The sequence below is a fragment of the Squalius cephalus genome (genome assembly GCF_949319135.1).
Source record: "Squalius cephalus genome assembly, chromosome: 22".
NCBI classification, from domain to species: domain Eukaryota; kingdom Metazoa; phylum Chordata; class Actinopteri; order Cypriniformes; family Leuciscidae; genus Squalius; species Squalius cephalus.
In genome coordinates this window covers 7,798,852-7,804,922 of record NC_137143.1, presented here as the reverse complement: position 1 = coordinate 7,804,922, position 6,071 = coordinate 7,798,852, and positions in this window count along the sequence as shown.

The following is a 6,071-nucleotide window of genomic DNA, read 5'->3' as shown; positions in this document are numbered from 1 at the left end:
TTTCTAAAGTTCTTTTTTAAGAAGATTTTCGTGAATCCAGCCTCAGGAGGTTTACATTCTTATACAAGACTGGTTATTTTAAACAGAAGGGCAACTTGTTTCAAAAGGAACAAAAATAAATAAATAGATGGGGTCCCTCATAGGTAAACTGGACAATTTGTTTGGGATTTGTATTATTATTATTATTTTCCACAATGGATTTTTTATGCCTGAAATAGTATATAATATTCTGCAAGCATTCAGACACTTGCCTAGGGTTTTCCATTTTATAAAAGAATGCTGAGTGCATATTTTCCTAGCTGTACTGTTTTGTAAGATGATTGGATATCTTAACTATTTAAATGTCTTTTTTTATATATGTACACAACAAAAAGTGGAAAGACAAAAAATCGACAAAAATATATAAGAAATCATGAAATTGTCAAAAACAGTGACTTACCTGTAACATTGTATTGTTGCCTTGACCTAGTGCTTAAGTGGGGAAAAATGGTGCCTTTTCTTACTTAAAGGGATAGTTCACCCCAAAATTTAAATTCTGTCATTCATTTTATTTCATTTCGTTCATCTTCAGAACACAAATGAAGATATTTGTAATAAAATCTGAGCAATTTCTGTGCCTTCATTGACAGCTACGCAACTACCAATCTGACACTTAAAAAAAGGTTATAAAGAGATTGTAAAACTAATCCATATGAATTGAGTGGTTTAGTCCAAATTTTCTGAAGAGACTCGATCGCTTTATAAGCTGACAAGATCTAATTTAGGTTTTTATTCAATTATAAACATTCATCAATGCACACATCAATTATGATAAACGGAAGCTCAAGCATGTTTGCTTGACGTGCGAGAATGAGGTTCATTCTCGTGTGTTACGCAGCATGTTTGAGCTTCAGCAAGAACCAATGAGGTTCATTCTCGTGTGTTACGCAGCATGTTTGAGCTTCCGCAAGAACCAATGAGGTTCATTCTCGTGTGTTACGCAGCATGTTTGAGCTTCAGCAAGAACCAATGAGGTTCATTCTCGTGTGTTACGCAGCATGTTTGAGCTTCAGCAAGAACCAATGAGGTTCATTCTCGTGTGTTACGCAGCATGTTTGAGCTTCAGCAAGAACCAATGAGGTTCATTCTCGTGTGTTACGCAGCATGTTTGAGCTTCAGCAAGAACCAATGAGGTTCATTCTCGTGTGTTACGCAGCATGTTTGAGCTTCCGCAAGAACCAATGAGGTTTGTTCTCACGTGTCAAGAAGGTTCGGATGAGCTTCTGTTTAAGTTTGCTGATCAATGTGCATAATAGCCTAAACTAAATCTTTTCATTAAATAAAGCGATCGTGACTCTTTGTTTTAACTAAACAATACATTTGGACTAAACCTGCACTCAATTCATAAGGATAATATATATATATATATATATATATATATATATATATATATATATATATATATATATATATACTATTTTACATTTAATGGATAATACTAGAAAAAATGCAGGATGCAATTGAATGTTGGTCCTGGAAATGGGGATTCAGATTCTTTGTTAACAATGAAAAGGGTGGATGACCTGAACTTAAAGTTATATGGGAATGTAGGGGGAACAATATGGGTGTTCTGTTTTTAAGTAAACTTTTTTTTTTTACATGGGCCACATGTAATGTTGCCTGACAGGAATATTTGCAGGGTGTAGACAGAAATTCCATTAGTTTTTGCCAATTACTAACACACTAAAATGACATGCACAGCACAATTATTTAAACTGACATACAGAGAGCAAAACCTCTTCTCAAGTCTCCAAAAGCCTAAACACATTTTCTGCTTTACACACATTTTGCAATTCGAAATGGCACTTTTTAAATGCACTGAATACAGTTCTCTGCATAAGACACAACAATCTGACATAAAGTCACATGTTTGCCATTTCAAGACACTGCCATTCAAAATGACACTACATGAGCTAATTGGCCAATACATGTGCCACCTGGCCAAACACCTCAATGGTTAATTGTTAGCACTTCAATCTTTTTCAGTTTACTGTTTTTGTGAGCATATGTGTGTTAAGTCCAATGTAAATATATCTGCTGTGCATATGTTGCACTGACTTGTTTGGTGAAAAATAAAAAAAATAAATGTTTCAACAGCATGTGTGTGTGTCTGCAAATATTTCTGTGCATGTGAACACTCTGAAAAATGTATACAAATTGAACTATTTTAGAACGATTGAAAAGCACACTAAAGATGAGACTGCTTTTCATTATGCCCAACAGTGTGTAGTTGGTTAGACAAAAATCTGGTAATATGAATAAACTGTGTGCCATTTTGTGCAAAAGTTTGATTTTGATAATGCTATATGTAGTTTTGGTTGCAGTACTTCATTTTGCAGAATGCAGTTTGGGTGTGTGGTTTTGTGAATTGTTTTAAGTATTTTGATAAAACCAGCCTAGTTTGCAAAATTGTGTGTTAGCAATTGGAAAAAACTGTAAAACAGTATATGTGCGGTCCCTTGTGAAAAATAAGTTTATTCAAGTGTTCTATTAGTATGCTTCTTTTAAACTAAAAACAAGAAAGTATACTGACCCTCTACGGTGAACGTGATTTCACCAAGTGCCACATGTTCCTGGATCAACATCTTTGTTGATCCTGGAACAACTTTCCAATCAACCAATCAGATTTGAGGGACAAGTTTACAGTTTATGTCAAGTTTAGGCTTAGACCCAGGGTGAGGTGCTTCGACATCAGTGTTATTCACCTATCATGTCCCTCTGATTTTAGGGAAAAGTTATGGGTAGGGTTAGCTTTAGGGGTAGGGATAGGGTAAGGACTACATTTTGGGACAGGAATGTTATTCCAGGATCAACAAAATATGTTGATCCAGGAACATGTCTTACTTGGCAAAATCACGGTGACCTTCAGTCTACATTTTATATACTTTTAACAAATATACTTTATGTATTTCTCAGAAATATACTTAAAATTACACTTAAGTGTACTTGACTTGTACTGAGAAAAGTCCAAGTATATTTGGCCTGTACTTGTAATCGTACTCAATCTTTTGATTAAGACTTAAAAGTATAATTAAGTATTCAAAGTATACTTGGCTTGTAATTGTGTTAACTCTTTTGATCGAGTAGCTATTAAATATACTTCTTTTACATTGTTTTTCACATACAGTCGTATGAAACTTACATTGTTTGAAAATATTGATTAGAATATTGATATAAAACAGATATGTTTTAATTCTGCGTATCTGAATTTTTGTGTAAGCTAGTCCACTGGTAGTGTACATAGGAATTTACTTTAATCCTACTTTACTCTTTCCCCACCATTGACTGAATTTTTCAGCTATCTATGTTTTCACTGTTATACGGTAGGGGGCGCTATGACACATCTTCTAGTACAGAATCTCCGGATCAAAAAACACTGGAGAAGAAGGAGCTGAAACAAGTGATAGAAGATTGCTCACACAAATGTAAAATAACGTGATCATCAAACATTAAACAGCATGTAAATCAAAACTGCTTAATGTTACCAAATGAAATGTCGAATCCATGAAGAGAAAACGACTGTGAAGCTTTGGGGGTTGTTGGACTCGATCCACTCCATCTGTGTTTTAATCATTGTTCTGAATCTGATCAAGGCGTAGTCTTTGACAAAAATGTGATTTTCTCAACTTTTTAGTTTAAAATGTTGCCTTTCTTTATCAAACTTACCGACATTCAAGTGTTGATAAAAAGGGATGCATGAAGCTAATAAAATGTTTTTAAAATTAAAGTAGCCTACAGTTAAGGGTGTCCGCGGGGTCTTAAAAAAGTATTAAAAATATTAAACCTGTCTCCCTTAATGAAACTTAAAGCTACACTGTGTAATATTTTAAGTTGATTTTTAGCAAAAACACTTTGTTCTTTCAAAATTATACGTTCTCATTAATGTGTAATCACTTCAACCAACTAATTAAGTATTCTCGTAAGTGTATAATCTGCAATTTAGAATACATACGAGCGAGTCGCTCGAATGGCGGAAGCCATGTTGCGCATCCATCTTGAAAATACATTAGCCAAAGAGGGACATACCTGGAAATTCAAGCTTTGCCTTTTGCGTTTTTACACTCAGTGGCACCGTGATGAATGCGAGGGGAGATTACTCGCGACTACCGGCAGATCTGAAATAATACGGCCACCGGAGTTAAAACGCCCTCGGAATGGGAGGGGCTATATTCAGTTGGTAGCAGTGGCGGCTCGTCCATAGGGGGCGCTGGGGCGCCGCCCCCATCAACATTTCAGAAATTAACATGTGTAAAAACATTATATTAAAATGAAATAAAAAAAATAAAAATAATAGTTTACTCATGTGCCGGCTGGTAGTAAGAGCCTCAGAATTTAATAAAAAACTGTCTTTAATCGATTAACTATTTACTATGTTTTTCAATACGTTTCATGGGCGAGGGACGCCGGACACATGGGTGTTTATGTAAGTACACAAATTCTCGGGCAGCATGTGACCTGAAGCTGGTCTCTGATTGGTTTCTTAAAGATCCTCCTCGGGGCGCAAGTCGTTGCGTCCCTGGCCAATCATAATTGGATACATGTTATTTTATCCAATCTGATTGGTTCTCGTCACCTGTCATTCAACTGTTCGCGGCGGGAAATAACCAATAACCTTGCTTGCTACTAGGCTGATCACTCACTTTTTATTACGCAATGGCAGCAGTTAATCCAAATTCTGTTATTTATTTACAAAAAAACCCCTTTCTCAAGACTTTCCCTTGAAGAAAAAAAAAAAAGATTAAGGATCTTGGACCGGAACAACCAGATTTACACATCCAGCAGCAGGCAAGTGACAGAGGTCAGAGGACGAAGCATGGTAAGTGTGTGCGCCATGGTGATGCAGGATTGACTGACAGCAGATGAACTCTCTACAACAAACACATGCTAACTTACGAGACGTTGAAGAGAGACAGGAATATGATGGCAGACATCGCAAACATATGTTTCAATGTGCAATTTTTTTACATATAACGTTAGACGTCGTCTTTTTGTCTGGTACTAATAATCTTCACTAAGTTAACGTTAGCTAAACACTAAGTTAGCATGAGTTTTATTTATTTAATATTTATTTGACAGGGACAAATACATAGAACATTGCTTTATAAAGAATACAAAGTAGATGCCATGCAATTCATAAAGCTTTTCTGCTGAAGGAAGCATGAAGTGCTCTAACCCCTTCAGACCTGAATTATGTTTTAAGTTTCTGAAAAATATAAAAGTACATTTTCCCAGCTCATGAGGCTTCTATAAATGAGACCAAAAAAAAAAAAAAAAAAAAATGTTTGGCTTTAATTGTAATTTTTTTGTCCATTTCAATGGACGTCAGGTCAAAGCAGGTGTACTTCACAAAAATGTACCAACATAAAATTAAATAATAAACATAAAAATTGTTAGTATATACTTAAAGCTTTTTCTCAAGGTCAAAAACTATTTTTTATATAAGAAATTTCAATCAGCATTACTGGACTTCAATTACTGGAATGTGATTTCAGTAACAGGCTTTTGAACCATTCTAATGGACAGACACATCCTGATTTAAAATTTGAAATTCTACAATCGATTTTTAACTTTAATTAATAAGTTCAATCTTTCTATTTTACATACAAACTATGAAATACTGACAAACATATCAAAAAATGTAAATAAAACCATAGAAAATGTTGCTTGCTTCTGTGATTGGAGTGAAGTGCTGACATGCTTCTCTTCAAAGTAGTGTTTTTTTTATAATTACTACATGCAGAGCTTTACTGCCATTTGATTGGATGACAAGCGTCCAATCTAATGGACTGCAGGCTTTAAACTAGGTGAAATGCTCCAGAAGTAAAAAAAGGGGGGTTGACATGTGATGTCCATTGTAATGGACGCAGGGTCTGAATGGGCTAATGTCCTGGAAGTCCAGAGTCAATGCAGCCGTCTACCAGGACATTTAGAGCACTTCATGCTTCCTTCAGCAGAAAAGCTTTATGAAGATGCTTTATGAAGATGAAGATGATTTTCAGCAGGATTTTCACCTGCCCAGTGCCCACACTGCC